Here is an 18350-nt window from a genome sequence, read left to right on the forward strand (position 1 = left end):
CTCTGAGGTTCTGGTTGTTGTTGGACATCTGGGACTATCCGGTAAATGAACCTGTCTGCTAAAGGGCTTTGACACTTAAATGTAAACATAGGCTATGTCATTTCTGGGCAACTGATGCTGTCATTTTTTCTCAGGACTGTCTCCTTTTTACCAAACATGAGCTCCAGAAGCACTTTCACTGTTAACAGAAGAAGTTTGAAGCTTAAACTATGGCCAAAATAAATTTTCTTTCATAATTTTAGCTTGCCAGACAGCTATTGGGAATTGGATCTTTGTGTTGATCCATATTAACTGTGAATTTGTTTGTGCCCATGTGGCTGATTAGTGTGTGTTTGATGATGGCTTAGGTTTCTCGCTCTGACTCGTGCCCACCCAGCAGCCATCACTGGTAGCTGCTAACGGAAGAGAAGGATTCTGGAAAAACATGGAGGCCTGGGGTTGGCGTGTCACCATTGCTCAGCATCCTTTGGCCTTGTTACCAGTCTGCACACTTACGCACACTCACACACATATGAAAATGTACCCAGCCATCAGCTTGTATGTGACATCAGATTTCTGACAAAGACAAGCTGGGCCAGCAGTCTCGATTTTAACAAGCTCCAGCTGGGGGTGGACATAGGCCACTGTGAGTGTGTGTGTGCGTGTGTGTCGGCTGGTACCCATGGTGACACAAGGCAGCCTGTGTATGTGTCTACTCCTTCATTTCCTGTTCCTGTGAGGCAGACTTTCCTCTCACAGAACATGGCAGCTCACCGTCGGGGGGCAAATGGGCCTGTTGTGAGTATATAAGTGTGTGTGTGTGTGTGTGTGTGTGTGTGTGTGTGTGTGTGTGTGTGTGTGTGTGTCAGTGTGTGTGTTCTCTTACCGATGGGAATGAAAAGTCAAGCACTCAAAAAGGAATCAATCGCACTTGTTGCTGATTGAGCCACGACTCCACCCCTTTGCTCCCCTCCTCCTCCTCCTCCTCCTCTTCCTCTAGCTCTCCTCAGCTGTGAGTGATTAAGTTGAGCCAGAGGGGCGGGTGGTGGGGGGCTGGAGGGAAGGTTGGAAGGGTGAGAGGAGGGGACAGGGTACTCACTCACGGGCTGAGTAATGGCTTCCAGAGACCCCCGACTCCCTGGCTCTGTGCAGCACGAGGGCTAATCAGGAGTGACGTCTCGGCCCGTTTGGACAGTGTATAGGCAGCCCCGCTCCTGTCAGGAACAGACATGGACAGCCACTCCCCCCACACACTCCCCGTCCCTCCCTTCACCACAGGGCCCCCACCACTAGGCCGCTAGTCCCTGCAACAACCATCTGACAGGGAAATGTTAGGTAAGAAGGAGGAGTGAAAGGACAGAGAGAAGAGGAAAGGGAAAAAATTAGAGAATAATTCAAGCAGATTTGAGGTTGAGAAAAAGAAAAGGCAGCCAAACAAGAGCGTACGGGAAGATACATTGAAGGCCTATGCACAGTGGAGTGGTTGCTGCGGTGTGTTGGTTTCGTGTTTGTGCGTGCCTGTGTATCAGATTGACTGTGTGTGTTTAATGGAACCTCTGAGCAGCCGGGGAAACCCATCGTGTTCATTTAACAGTACAGATCTCAGGCAAAAGAGCAATACTGAGGTTGCCTGTGTGTGTGTGTGTGTGTGTGTGTGTGTGCGTCGAGGTGTGCGCATCTACTGCATGTGTGTGTTTGCGAGGGTTACGATGTGGTCTGCTGATTCGTGCTGTTTCCACGGTGATTGGTTTCCATCACACGTCCAAGGGCTAAACCCTAGACAGCGCTCCCTCCTTCCCAGCGACCTGACTTCTTTTCATTTTTCAATTTCACTTTCATCAACCGCTGCCGCCTGTTTTTTTCATTTTTCTATTTCCAGCAGATGACAGAAAGTGTGTGAAGTGTGAAATTAGAAAGAGCGTGTGTAAATAATGGCGTGTAACACAGAGAACACACACGTGAACAAATGCGTATGAACACACACGTACACTATTGCATAAGCCATGAGACAAAACTCATTAACTTCAAACTGAGCGAGTGGAAAAAGTGATCCGAATGCATAGAATTCCAAATTACATAATTACACAGAGAAGATGATAATGGGAATTCTTCTACTTTGAGTTTATCAAGATGGAATTCAGAATATTGAGCAAAACATGCAAAAAGAGAACTGTGTTACTTTATGGCGCTGTCTGAGACATTATGAGCAGAGTTTAAGTGTGTTTTTAAACTCTGTGAAGACGCCCCTGTTCTATGTTGCTCTTTGGCACATACACACTCACACTCTCTCACACACATCTTGTCCCCCCACCTGGGTTTAACTGTCTGACAGAGTGAGATGTTGGCGCAGAGGAGGGCTGGAAAAGGAGGTCAGGGGCGCAAGGGCAGTCAGGTCCCTCAGACGTCCATCAAAATGACAGGTACCCCAGCCTTAAAACTCCCCGACCCACCCCAAAACCTAGTTTCCCTCCTTTTTGCACACACACACACACACACACACACACACACACTGAACTACCAGGCCTAAAAAGTAGCCCCGCAGCGAAGGAGACCAGCTCTCTGCAATTAGGACATTCTGTGGCCATGAAATCATTCTGAAAATTAGCTCCAGGAAGCGAGAGGAGGGAGAGAAATAAAGGGAAGAAAATGAGAGTGGAAGAAAAGCGGTGAAGTTCGGGAAGAAAGAAAGTGTTCTGGATCTCCTCAGCAGTCAAACGGACAGGCCACATGTGCTGGCACGGCGAGAATGAAGGAATCTAAAATTATCCCAGATAATGACGGCTGTTAAGATTAACAATTAATCCTCTGGCCTCATGACATGTTAGATTTGCTCTAAGAGGTGTTAAAGGGCTCCAACAAGGACTCAGTCAGCTAAAATACTCTCCGTCTGGACGCCTCCGGTGGCTGACAGTGTCCAGGCCCGATGTCCTGACAGGAGAAGGAACCAGGGTTCGGATCTCAGCTCACGACCAAAGAGACCTGCTCTGTGTTCTGCATTCGTCCGGGACATGGTTAGAAACAACGTCTGTTCTATTTTCTGCAGATCTGCAGCACTCCTGTCGCCCCTGGTTTACCCTGCTGTGACCTTCTGCCATTACACAAACAGCATCTGCCAGCGATCAGCCTCCGACAAGCCCTAAGTAACACTGGGACAACATTACCCAGTCAGCCACCCCAACCCTTAGGCCACGCTGTCTCTTAAGCTAAGCATTTGAGAGATAGACTTGGGGATCACTTGCTGCTGGCCATTTCTACTAACTTTAGAGTAAATGGATGTGTGTGAGCCCAGCTGTGGGTTGTTAGTAGCGAACTCAGCTCAGCGGGAAAGGGGCACCAGATGGTTGGATGAAACGATTGAGAGTTGAAAGGAAGAGGTGTAAATCGCAATTAGAGAAGACGGAGAAAAGCCTTTGGAATAGGGAAATGTGGAGAAATTGCAGAGCATAGCACAGACATGATCCAAAGCTGAACTTTTCCATCGTCTTAATCCAGCAGTACCCCGCCGAGACAGACACACGATCACGAACACACAGTTGCTAGGAAATCAACAAAATGCAGCTTCTTAGACTGACGTAGTGTCTATGTTGGGCATGTGTCTACAGTATGTACGAGGTGGTTCATGCATCACTGATTGTGCAAATGTAAAAACCATTCTGCGCTCATTTCTATCTTGACATGTTTTTCAAATTCCAGATTTTCCCCATGTACCTCTGCATCATCTTGGAGGGAAAATGGGAGGACATGTGGTTCCAAGGATCTGTAATTCAGATCTTGTATCGTTGCAACAACATGTGCTTTTCTCAACATGGGGAGAGTCTGACAGTCAAGAGAGGATCACGCGATCGGGTGAGCTGCTAATCAAGCAAAGGGGAGAGGTTGGGAATTCCTTGGGAGGCAGACAATGGAGGCAGTGGGGTGTTTTTGTGGTATCCGGAGCAGCAGGAATTGGGAAATCAAGTTCAGCTGAGCAGTCCCATACACACACACACACACACACACACACACACACACACAATTATTTGACAAACATTTGGCAAGAGAAGTTCCCATCTTGATTAAAGGCTGTATGCTTGTGTGATGTATGTTCTGCTGATGACTAGTTTCTTTTCCAGGGTTGTCAGCGTGTATGGACATGCTAACTTTTCCACTGTGTGAACTGCGTGTGTGCACGTCTCCTGTCTGATTAGCTGTCGTTTCTTTCAGGTGTCCCTTGTACTCCTGTTCTTTAATCAGAGCAGAGGCCCCTGTCGTGGCCGGAAGGAAACCCTGTTCCAGGAAGTGCCTGCCTGATACTGGCCTCGCTGTGCCCTCAGTGCCAATCAGACATCTATTCATCTGAGGAAAAGGAAAACCGCCATTCCCATCCTTAGTCATTCCCAAATCCAGTTACTGTTGGGTCCGGTGCTGAATAGGAGGTGTGGTCTTCTGTTTGTTTTGAGCTCAGTGATTGACATCTTGTTGATTGGTGTGACAGAAATACACACTGGTTACAGTCCATGACTCAACACCCCTACATAAAATTTTCTAAGGAATGTTCTTTTTTTTTTCTTTAAACACATCAAACTCGGGTTGCATCTGAAGTGCACCATGGGTCATCGAGCCCTCACTCAGGCGCTGAGTGATGATGTCATACTGAGGAAACTACCACTGGGACAGCAGGAAGGAAAATAAAAGCTGTAGCATGAAAAGAGAGGAAAAGACAGAGATTGGAGGCGACGGTTGTGATGTGAAAGAGTGTTTCTGGGCGCCTTGGCTGAGAGTGTGCAGTGCGGTCGCTGGCAGGCTGATGGTTTTTAATAAACAGCCTGTTGAAACATGACAGGAATATTTGGTGAAATCATGGTTGTGTTACTGTGATGACTGCAGTGACTCCCTGGACGTGGGAGACAAAGCAGATGAGGACAGGGTAAAAGCACGAATGTCGGTTTTTATGATTGACAGTGGTGACACAATTGGTTCTGCTCATTTCAACAAACTGGTGTGTTCAGTTCTGAGTAACAAAGACCCTTCCAACTCTTATACCACCAAATAGGAGCCCTTTTTGTATATCAGTCAGGGGTCAGCTTGTCATATTGTCGACCAGCAACCAAAAATATTTGCACGTTCCTGACGAAACTGACAATCCGACTATGGCGAGTAGGCAGTATTTGTTTTTATTAGTACTTTCATCAGTATTTCTTTGTACAAACCACCCTGTGCTACTGTCCCTATTTAAACAATGGCTGCGCTAGGACAGCAGGTTTGTCACACCTTTGAGTTTGAACGTACGCAGCAGCTATAAACTTTTGCCTTCAGACGAGGTCAGACAACACATCATGTGAACTAATTTGTTCTCAATTTATAGATAGATAGATAGATAGATAGACAGACACACAGACAGACAGACAGACAGACAGACAGACAGACAGACAGACAGACAGATAGATAGATAGATAGATAGATAGATAGATAGATAGAGTCTTTATTGTCCCATAGGGATAATCATTTCCACACATCATCTTTTCATGTTCCATAGCACAACAACACATATAAAAACACATACCGGTAAAACACGTAACACATACACAAAAAAAAAAAACATTGCATTAGGACACCCACATAGACACATCAAATGTGAAAACTACAAAGCAACTGAGGTGGTGGTGGCGGTATTACAGTTTGTTCAGCACTGTGATGGCAGTGGGGACAAAACCTTTTTTGAAATAGGCTTTAGACCAGTTCAGTGCTCTGTATCTGTGGCCGGATGGAAGTAGTGTGAAGAATTGATTCAGGGGATGGTCTGTGTCAGCTGATATTGTAGGTGCTAGGCGTGTGATGGCTGTGTCATTCATGTCTGATAGGCTTGGGTGTGGGGAGACTGATTATTTTGGAGTTTGTTTTTGCAGGTGGCGATTAGCATTGTGTAAAAACAGGGTGAGCAGTACAGCAGGGTGGGTTACATGATGCTTTTGTAAAGTAGGAGCAGGAGGTGGGGGGCAACAGAAAGGGCTTTCAGTTTGCGTATGACATGTAGTCTTTGTTGTGCGCATTTATGGATGGCAGTGACATGTTCCTTGAAGTTGAGTTTATTGTCTATAATGAGTCCCAGGTATTTAAAACTGCTGACCTGTTCAACTGGTTGGCCGTGGATATGTGTATGGTTCAGTCCAGGTGGTGATTTGGATGTGTTCATGGCCAGCTCTTTTGTTTTGTCTATGTTTATGTTTATTATATTTATTTGCACAAATGTGGCTGCTTAATTGTTTTTTAAGTTGATTTGCCCCAAACAACCAATGCCCTGACCATACAGATGTGAGCTTTAACTAGCTAGCAACATGTGTACTGATTGTGTATGTGGAGTGAGAGAAGTCACACTCTGACAGATCTTAAAACTTATCAGAAATATAAATCCTTTCTGATATCTTCCTCTATAGCCCCCCTGTCATTGTAGTAACAAAGCCTTGATAAGTTTTCTTTTGGATCAAGTTGAAACATTGTCAAATTGTGCAGACACATATTTGATTCAGTTTGGGGCCATCTACACTGTGTTGAGTCCACTCACAGTTTCTCCAATGATAACCTTGAGGCTCTCAGTATGATTAAACAACAGCTTCTACAATTCATGTAGTCACTCAGTGCCATGCAAATGCCGCAACCATGGAAATCAGAACAAAACAGGCTATACCAACCACCACCACCACCACCACCCTTGGCACTAAGTGCTTTCAAAGGCAATTTGGAGGACAGAGAGGATGCTGATGCGAGCAGAAAGTAACCTTGCCTACCCTGATCCTTCAACAGACGTATTATGCTGCTGTTAGGGTGAGGGGTGAGAGGTTAGAGGTGAGAGGCGAGGGGGAGGGTGCGGTGTTGCATGGGAGGGGGCTTGCCTCTGGATGTCGGCTCTCTCCCTCATCCGTAGACCAGCTGCCCCTGACGCATACACAGGCGCGTGCATACACACACACACACACACACGCGCACACACACACACACACACACATGCTGACATTCATGCGTTAGCACACTCTACACATTAACCCACTCAACCTCTGTCCCCCCCAAGCTCCAATCACGTCTCTCTATTTTCAACCAACACTTTTTCACCGTTTGATGCCAGCATTATTCACCCTTTTTTCATGCAGGTGCTTGATGTCTTTTCTTGATCTGTCCTGCAGTCCCAGTTTGACATTTACCCAGTCCGCTGCTCTCCCTGATGGCTGACAGGTTGTAGTATACAAGCACTAGTCTCTGTTTGATAGCGATGCCAAGCTGAACAACAGTGGCACTTGAGTTGCAGCTTATAAGGGCTGTTTTCGGTGCAACTACAGAGCACCATGGCGCTGTGACGTCGAGCGAGCAGCAATGGGTGCTGAAAGGCTGTGAGATGTACAGGCCTATGGGGCAGATGTTAAACACACTGTGACTGAGGGGAGACAGGGCGAGAGACAGGGCTACTGTCAGAGCCTGACCGCAGCGCAAAACTGAAGAAAAAAAACATACAGCACCTGCCATGGAGGACGAAAGTGATTTTGTTGTTTTAAAGAAAATTAGTTAATCTCTCAAGATCAGGCCTCAAAGTGTGAAACATCTGCCTGCTGAATCAAGTCTAATCAAGCTTTGATCAAAGATCTTGCATCTCTGGGAAAGGATCGTATAAATTTGGCAAAGAGGCCATGTTCTCGATTTCTTTGCCAGTGGTGCGATGTAGGTCTGAGCCGTCAAGGTGATGGAAATGAGCACAGGCGCTGATCCGTGGGCCTGATCGACACGTGTGCTGGCCCGTGAGCGCTCCGAAGATCTCCCCTTCTCCTCCTCCTCCTTCTCTGTCATCTCCCCGTCTCTCCCATGGTTTCCTCCCATGGTTTATTATTACGGTATAATCACTTCCATCTGCCTGTCAAGCCACCGGGTAGACCGAGATCAGGAACAAAAGACAGTGAGAGCGAGAAAGAAAATGAGAGCAGGAGGGATTTTTCCATCCAATACAAACACATCTCCTCCCTCCCCTCTCCTCGTCTCAAAGTCCCTCGTCAGACCAAATCAAAATGCTGCAGAGTCACTTTTCTCTTTCTGTCCGGGATATTATAATTCAGCATGACTTCTGGACAGCTTCATGCACAATTAGGAATTCAGCGGCTCTGGGCAAGAAAATGTGATTCAAATTAGTGCTGTATTACATTACTGTTTACTTATGATCTCTCCTGCCATCTCACACCCTCTCAGTTTCTCTTTGAGGCTGTTTCGTATGTATGTATGTGTGTGTGTGTGTGTGTGTGTGTGTGTGTGTGTGTGTGTGTGTGTGTGTGTGTGTGTGTGTGTTCGGACGCATGAATGCACTTACATGTATGATGCATACACATACCCAGCAGGAATTTATTTATATAAGGAAGTTGTTTGCAATTTAAATTCCTATGAACTCACAGCATTGAAGTTGTAGCTAGCAACATAAACACATAACAATTTGTTATGTAGTTCTACTCCCAAATCACACGGCAATGACCGGTAGCAATCAGCTGTGTTACAAACAAGCGTTTGATGTGTACATCTTGGGTCAGCGGAGGGGAGAGGGATTACTCACTCACAAACCACACAGGACCCCCAGTCCTCTGATCTCGAATCAGATTAGCCCATCGCCCCAATTACAGCCAATCAAAGCCAATTAAATCCAATTATGACCAATTATGGATAATTAGAATGCCCCGGAGATTGATAGCTCAGAGAGATGGGGCAGCAGTCTGTCACTTTCAAGAAACCGTGACACTCATCGTTCTTTTTTGCTTCTGTCGTTTACTCCATCTCTGTCCAAGGCAAAGTGCTGGACATTTTCAAAGGATACTCGCCAACTTCAAAAAGACTTCACGAAAAATCTACCTGAAAATATAAATAACATAGGACTGCTTCTCCCTTTTGCTTGCTTGCCCATCGGTGTTCTCTCCTCCATTACTTGCAAATTATGGAGGTTCCCGCTGAAAACTGGAACACTGCAGTGTGCTGTTAGTACTGCCAGTTCAAGATGGTTTTTCTTGCTGCTTTTCTAAGACGTATGACCACTTTGATTGTCAGCCATTTACCACAAAATAATCTGCTCTTTCGACAGTTGGGTATTTTGGTAATGTGGTTTGCAAGCTTCAAGTAAGAGGAGGCAAAGACCTCCTTTAGTTTCCACTTCCAGATCATTTCAAGACTTAAAAATATCAAATCCTGTACCAGTGTATTTTCTGGGGCGTCACTATTTGTTGAATGTTTTCGCAGTAGTTCAAGCCCTCTCACTGGCTGCTATGGAATGTCTATGGGTTGTGTTATTGTATGGCTTTGAGTTTCGGACTGCCAAGGTGTTGATGTTTGACTTGGATTGATATGAGACATACAGATACATATGTCCATCTTTTAGACATGGAGAAATGTGGAAAATGAAACTGGTTCTTCAGTTTGAAGTCAAGCTGACATTCTTGAGCTCCACAGGTCCATCGTGTTAGTCCGTCAAACCACGGGGCTCCTGTCAGTCAAAAGGTCAACCTATGACCACGTCCTGTCCCGCCTCTTGTTATCATTCAGTCCACTTAAGGTAGTTACAGCGTAGCCTTTCATTTCAACAATCCTGTTTTCCATTCCGCAGAGCAATTGATGTTATCGTTTTGATTAAAATCACTCCTCAGATATTTGGCTCTAATGGCTGACAGAGAATAATGAGGCCTTTTCCAGAAAAAAGTCCAGCCAAGATAAAGTGCATAAAGTGCACTGCATAGTCTTTTGCTGTTTTGAGCATTTTGAAGATTGAAATAATTACTACAAAATAGTCACGTAAAAGCTTCCTTCTGTTTCACTTTGTCAGATTTCCGAGATAGTGCCGGCAGGGTTTTCTGTTTGCATGGGAGCTAAGCAGGACTGATATTACCTCAGTCACAAAAGCTACATGGTGACCCAACTTTGGATGAACCCCATCATTGGTCGTCAGATGAAATGTTGTCTTTCTCTCTGCATGTCTTTATTTTCTTCATCACACTTAGACTTAACTGTCGCCTCTATTTCCTTCTTTCTCTTGGGTTGTATAAGTTCATATATATCAGTGTGTGTTTGGTGTGTGTCTGTGTGTGTGTATGGGGAGGGGGGGGTTCAAAGGAAACATGAAGGATAAACAAACAGACTTGCAGAACCGTAGAAGGCTCTACATTGACTGCCTGGCTTAGATTGACTCTGCCCTGGTTTATTTGTCTATGTCACTGAGATAAACATCACAGTAACAGTTCGACAAGAAAATGTAACCCGCGAGTGGATGAACGCTCACACTGGTGAGCAGAAAGGACTCACACAAGTACACGTGTACATGCTCAGATGTAAAAATGCACCCACAAACACACGCTCTCTTTATTTTACACACACACACACACACACACACACACACACACATTCCTTTTTGCCTTCTCTGGCCCCTGCGATGAAGAGACCTCTGTAAGAGCTGTCAGTCAATGCCGGTCACCATGGAGGTGACTCGAGCTCGTAACAAAGACCCTTAAGAGTTTCTCACAAGGCAAAGGGAAGGCACACAGAAAAAAACAACAAAGAAGAAGACAAAAACAGACAGCAAGAGACTCACTGGGAGACACATCAACGCTCGCGAGGCACTGAGATTGACTGACTGAGCGAGTGAGACGCCACGCAGATGAAGATGGATTGAAAGGATGTGATGGACAAATGAGACAGAAACATATTGAGATAAAGAGGTTGGGAGGCAGAGTTGAAGTTGGCAAAGAGGGCAGAGAAGCTGTAGAGAGAGACAGAGAGTGGATGCAGATTTTCTTCTATTGCTAGACAAGAACTAGACATTCTACCAAGTCTCATTAAACACTGCTGGAAACCTCTTCCCCCATGACACACAAACACACACACACACACACACACACACACACACACACACACACACACACACACACACACACACACATGTATATATACAAAAGTACGAAATAAAACTCAAATATATGCACTGCACATGTACAAAACAAAGTTTTCCAAGCTTTTTTTTGTCATTTTAGGGGTGAAGCCCCATGTGGGTGGTGGTGGTTGGCTGAGGTGGCAAAAAAAGCCAGAGGGAGCGTGGGACAGTGGGTCAAGAGGTGAGGGGTCAACGGGTGCAAAGGGGGCTGGGGCAATGGGCCTGTGGCTACGGGGTCAGATGGGTGTGTGGGCCGTGGGCAGAGTGCCAGGCTGAAAGGCACTTGGGTGGGCTAACTGTGGGTTTGATGGGTGAGAGGGGCATGGAGTGGAGGGCGGAGGAAGCCAACTGAGCATCAAGGTAACACACCCATGTAATGTTTCCAAAATGCTGATCTCACTAAATAAAATATCACCCAACATCTCAATTTGGGTGGAACAGCTTTACATTGAGCAAAAAGAGTTTTAGCAGTGTGTCAATGCAAAAATGTAGGTGGTGAGGACAGAAGAGAAGAGGGCACAGAGGGATATATGCCCAGTACAGTTTGACATGAGAAATATACCCTCAAACTGTCTATCTCTCTTTTCCTCTCTAACACACACACTCACACACACACACACACACACACACACACACACACACACACACACACACACACACACACACACACACACACACACACACACACACACACACAAACTGAAGTCCTTCTCACACAACCCTGTGCCTATTTTGACTCGGTTAAAACCACTTTTTATCCCAGTTTTGACTGAGAGACAGAACTGAGAGGCAGTCAAGCTGCTCCTCAAGACTTGGTGACACCATGATAAAAAACAGCACAGAGCAGTGACAGACAGAGTGAAAGGGAGAAAGAGAGGGGAGGAGGACAGACAGTGAAAAAAGACAGAGGCCTTCAGTGGAAGAGAAAAATACCCATAGAGAAAGAAAGAAAGAAAGAGAGACTTTTAAAGAGGCTGAGAAGATGAGAGAGGGCCAAAGTGAGGAAGAGGAAGGAGAGGCCAAGAAGAAGGAGAAAGAGCGAAGAGCAGTGCCGAAAAAGAGAAAGAGAGAGAGTTAAAGAGATTACTTTCAGGTTCAGAGACGCTCTTTCTGGCTGCTTACTGGCTGTCACTCAGTGTCTGGCTCCTAGGGGGAGGGACGGCTGGCTCTTATTGGTGTCATTCACCTGTCAATCTGCCTGTCAGGCGGACCATAGGGCCCCATGTTGTGGTGCGGAAACTGTCTGTCAGCCACGCAGCAGCTGCATATGACATCATCCAAGATCAGGTTTGTAACACGCATACACAAACTCTGTGTGTGACAAAGAACATACATGTCAAATTTGGAAATTCAAACTATAGAAATAACATACCATAAACACCCTCTGTCGCTCAACAACACACACATTACAGTAAGACGCACAACTTTACTCCCTGTGGATTGCACCTCACGGCCTTGCCAATACCCTGGCTGTCCTCCCCTCCACTTTGCTCCCTAAAAGCCCTTGTTACAGGCAGGACAACAACCCTACGACATCTGCACACCAGAACACACACACACAACACACACACATGCATCTACACATATGACAGCTGGACAGTTAGGCAGCCAAAGAGGAAAGACAGGTTTGTGCATACATCTTAGCTGTAATTAGCCGCACACACACAAACGTAGAGGGAGATCATCACACCCTGTCTTGCTTACCTACACACACACACACACACACACACACACACACACACACACACACACACACACACACACACACACACACACACACACAGAGGACACACACACAGAGGACACACACAGCTCTCATAAAGAAGGCTTGGCAACGAGACAGCACCCATCTGTTTTGAGCTAATTTAACATGGTCACTAAAACAAAGCAGACAAAGGCCCGTCTTGTGAATAATGATGAAGTGACTGTCAACTGAAAAACACTTCTGGCTCTTACGTGTACAATTCACTCTGTCCGTCTCTATTGGTTTACACAGCACAATGCAGCATTTTGATTGGAACATCGGCACGTTAAACCAACGTTTAATTACAATTGAGGTCCACTTTTTGTTACTTTATAGGCCCACCTCTTCTTCACTACATGCAGACGCAAATATTGTACTTTTTACTCTATTATTAAACAGCTACAGGTATAGTTACAAGTTAGTATTCTGATTAAGATTTACATATAAAACATATGATCAATTTATTACATGTGATGCATTCTTATAGATTTAACTACTCCAGAGCATATAAAGTTGTTAAAATTAGCTCTACCTCAACCAACAACAGCATTAACTTACTCCTTAAATGTTAATGTATTAATAATAATAGTCCAGTGAATTATTAAAATAACACTGACTGTGGCCATTCTGCATAAATAATATGACTTTTGATCGGTAGTTTGTTGCCAATACTGTACTTTCACTTAGATAAAATTTGGAATTTAGGACTTTTACTTGTAATGGAATATGTTTACAAAATAGTGTTGCTACTTTTATTTAACCTGAAGCTTCTTTAACCACCGATTATATGAATTAAGCAGTGGTGGAATGTAACTAGGTATGTTTCCTCAAATGCTGTACGTGTTGGAGGTACTGGTATGATTTGTTCTAATTTAAATGTAAATGGAGTGCATTTATATAGCGCTTTTCTAGTCTTAATGACTACTCAAAGTCATTTTACATAGTACAGGCACCATTCACCATTCATACACTGTTGACCGACATACAAGTTGCCACCTGCTTATCAGATAAACATTCACACATATTCACACGCCGATGGCGCAGCATCAGGAGCAATTTTGGGGTTCAGTGTCTTGCCCATGGACACCTTGACATGGGACTGCAAGGTCAGGGATCAAACCACCGACTTTCTGATTGGTAGACAACCGCTCTACTACCTGAGCCCTGCATTGTGCCTTTACACTTCTACGCCACAACATTCCCATGGAGAATATTGTACTTTTTACTCCACTTAATACTTGACAGCTAGTTACTAGTCACTTTGATACTTTTATAAAACCTTTACATACTAAATATATAATCAGCTTATACAATATTATGTATTTTCATAAATTAAACTACAAAAACAGTATAAAATAAGCCACACATTAACCAGCTTGAGAAGTAAAATTCTGGATAAATGCATCAATGATAATCCAAAATGTAATTATATACTACTCCCAGGGACCTATTTGCTTTTAATACTTTACATTCATCTGTATTTTTAATTAAGTAAGAATTTTAACATAGGACTTATAACGGAGTATTTCAAATTGTTGTATTGCTACTTAAAGCTAAGTAAATGATAATAATATTAATGTACTTCTTCCACCATTGAAATAAAGGCATTTTTAACACTGTATATGCCATGAGATCAGGCTTGTGTACATATAGACAGGCACACACACACACACACACACACACACACACACACACACACACACACACACACACACACACACACACACACACACACACACACACACACATACACACACACACACACAAACATACAGAGCAGATGGGGCAATGAGAACTGTTGAACCATATCGTGACAGCTATTATGACGGATGACTGTATCATCTTAGAGAGGAAATCCCTCTCTCTCTTCACTTGTGCCTTCTAAGGTCTGATTACTCTGTCTCTTGCCAGCCTGTCTCTGATTTTCTGTATTGGGGTCAAAAGGCGACATTTCAAAGGTTGTGGAGGAAAATAAAACCATTACAGTAAGCACATAGGCACACTTACGTACATTAAGTATGCCTGGGTGTGCACTCAGTTGATGTCTTTTTTTCTCAATTTTATTAGGCTGACATTAATCTTTGACATAAAGTTACATAAAGATTTGTTTTTTTTAGAGAAAATATATTTTTTGGGAAAAACTTAAAAAATTATAGAGGAAAATGTTCATTGTCTTTGTATAACCCCCTTGATCTTCAGTTTACACCAATCAAACATGCCGACATCCTTTTGTAGAATAAAGGCAGCTCTGCTGAATGTCCTCGCTTCTGTCTGTGATGTGTTGCCTGCTGACAGTTTTGTGCATTGCCGAAAGCAGCCAGGAGGCTGTTCATACACCATGACAGTCCACAGATTCTTTGAATGCCTTGCATGGATGCTCAGTGGGTTCAGATCAGTTGCCCGGACACTGTTGCTCACAGTTACGTTCCATTCGGATTGTATAAGGATGCTGGTCGCAAAAGAACATCCTGCTATTCATATTACTGATATTATCTCTGAATTGTACGTCTTGATGTATCTGCTGAATGAGATCTAGCTGATGACTGTACATCTGTACTCTTATGGCACTGACCTTTGGAGTAATAAAGATGATATATGGCATGGACAAAACCAGCGATTTCTCGCAAGAACTGCTGAGTGGGAATGTTTCACCACAGATACATGCAGAGAGCTGTGAGCCTTTTGTTCAGCTTTCTCTGTTCCTTTCTTCTTCTCTTTCCTTCGCTTTTCCTCATCTGTTTTTTCTCCCTGGTTCTGCAGCTTAAAGTGATGTTGTTATTCCAGATGGAGGAAGAGGAATACCTAATTGAAAATATGAAAATATGTCAGCATGCGGACATCATTATTGCAGCCTAGATCATTTAAGCGGCCCTAAAATTACCTCCAGGCCTCATGGAGAAAAATAATAAATGTGTGTATGTGCATGCATGAAGGCTCACATGTATGCCTCCGCATCTGTTCAGAACTCAGATGTGCAGATTTCAAACACATGTCTGCCTGTTTCTCAGAAACCTTGATAGCAAATCATAGCAGTAACCCAATTAGCTTTACATCTGGCTTAGAAGCCTGTGACAACATAGAGATAAAAAAAAAAAACACAAGACAAAATGAGACAGTCTCCAAGGCAGAAACAAACTCCAAGAGCGAGATATATGTTTTACATTCCTCCTCTGCTCACTGTTTTATATCACTCAGATTGGTGCAGGGGACCCAGTCTCCATGTGGGGCTCTATATCTCCCTAAATCTGCCTCCGGTGGGTCCTGAAAGTGCCCCTGTGCCAAATGAGCAGCGTAAAGCATGCCCCAAGGCATAGCCCAAAACTACACCCAAGCTGCAAAACTGTCAGCCTATGAGCCAATGCACTAAAACATGAGTGCAACCGAACCGTTGGGTTTTATAGCTTACAACTCCCAGTCACAAGCCCTCTAATGCCCTGTTTAACAAGCTGAAAATCCTCCATTTATTCCCCCTCCATCTCCCTTTAGGAGCTCCTCCATTACCATTCACAAACAAAGGCGGGCTACACTCCATGTAGCGCTTATGAGAGTAAATGGTGTTAATGTATGGGTGAGGTGAGGGAATAGATGACGCTCTGTGTTTGCAAGTGTGCATTTATGCATACAGTGTATGCACGCCACAGTGTTTTCACAATAGGTTTAGCCTCAGCAGAGAGAAAAAGCTTCTCATACAGAAGTTAGATCATCAATGGACACTGAAACTGTACTGAAACGCACACTGATGACACTATTTGAGCAGTTCTTTTTTTAGGCTGGGCACTTTTCTGTGCAGGCCTGTGACCCGTGAGGCAAATTTGTGATTTGTGATATTAGGCTATACCAATAAAACTGATTTGAATTGACATAAAGATACACACGTTGTGTAAGTGGAGTGTAGCATAAGGTGAGAACTGAGGGAGAAGAAGAAAAAAATCAGAAAAAAAGAAGAAGAGGGAAGAAAAGAGATAGCACTGTGGGGTCGAGCAGTTCGGGGAAGGATAGGGGTCACTCTCTCTGCTCTCCTATCATGAACACAGCAGATTGGATGAAGTCTTCATCAGCGTTACACTACTCCAGTCACAGTCCTGTGAAACCAGCACCGTGTCCCCAGTACACACCTCCTCCCACTTCAACAATAGTGTCACTCGTGGAGGCCGAAGAGACACAGTGAGTGCTCCATCATGGATATTAGCTATGGGGATCAGTTGCTTTAAACAAGAGAGGAGGGGTGTGCTTTTGCAGCATATCGTGTAACAACTGCAGACGAATACCTTTGAAGTTTTGTCTCTATTTATTATATGTATTACCCCTTCAAATTGGTTGTAAGGACAATAATGTAGCAATGCAGGCAGGACAAATACTCTAGATTGCCTGCTTGTAAAACATCCTTTTCTATTTTTTATGTACAGTATTTAAATCATTTCCAGGTGTTTATTATAATTGAAGTGGTACATTCTTTCCACTTCGTTTTATTTTTATTTTACAACACATACTGTGGGGTCCGCCATCTCTGGGTAAAGAGTGCATGACACAAAATAGCAATGAAAGCCTTGTATTAGGCAAATATGGCTGGCTGAGTGGTTATATTTTCCAATGAGGGTTTGTTTGCTTGTTTGTTTCCTTATTTTTCCACCCTGGATTGGAATACAGGGATTGGAAACATGCAAACTATACTGTCTCAGTGGCCTAACGAACCAGTGGTCTTGGAGCGGGAAACCTGCTTTGCGAGCCAAATAGTTTTTTCCCTCATAACACCATCTGTTTTTTCCTAGTCAAGCATGGCAAATCAGGGGTCATCATCATTAATATGCTTGCTAAATCCCGCTCCACAATCTACATGTTAGTCCTGGTCGATTTAAGGTTATTACTTTTATCATGAATAAAATTTAACTCACTGTTTTCCAAACGTTCCCTTTGAATTTCCAAATGTGTCATTAGAATTGAAGAAGAGGCGTGTGGGAATTATGAATTCCTTCACATTTTTTAAGGATGAGCTGCAACCCAAAGCACAGACTGGATTAGTAACACTGATCACCAATACACCTCCAAACTATTTTGTTTTTGACCATGTGTTTATAGCTTTGGGAGGACATGTTTATGTTCGACGCTGTGACAGGACTAGAATCCTCAAGAGTGCTATGATGTGGACAGGAAACTCAGAATCTCAGTCACAAACATCGTACACATTTTCCCCTCTCCTCACCCAGTGCTCTAAAATAACAGCTTTGACACGATCTGCGCCAGGTTGCTGGTAACTCGAGCAGCCTGCTCGAACATGGAGCGCCGAGGAATCCTGTGGCTGTGAAAGAGGGGCAGTCAAAGAACCAGTCCACACTGAGGAGGGGAAAAATGGATGGGATGGATGGTATAGGGGGCCTACACAGGACCAACTGGGCCAAGACCCCTGGTGAGATAGACCCAAGCCATCTGGATAGGGTAGCTGCCAAAGGCTGACAGGGGAGCCCAGTGTTTTTGCCACAGCAAAGAGCAGTATTCACCACATGTACCTTACAGTGAAGATAGAGCGGGACTGGGATTTTTGGTGGTGGTAGTGGTGGTCGTGAGTCATAGTAAAACCACACACATACACAAAATCCTTCTCCCTTCTTATGGTCACAGAAGTGCAGTCAGGCCTCTGTAAACATCTGTCAGCCATTGCCTCCCTAGTCCACCCCTCCTCCCCAGACCCCAGCAATTCAGCGTGCCCTTTGGCCT

Source organism: Perca flavescens, chromosome 14, assembly GCF_004354835.1.
Source record: "Perca flavescens isolate YP-PL-M2 chromosome 14, PFLA_1.0, whole genome shotgun sequence".
NCBI lineage: Eukaryota > Metazoa > Chordata > Actinopteri > Perciformes > Percidae > Perca > Perca flavescens.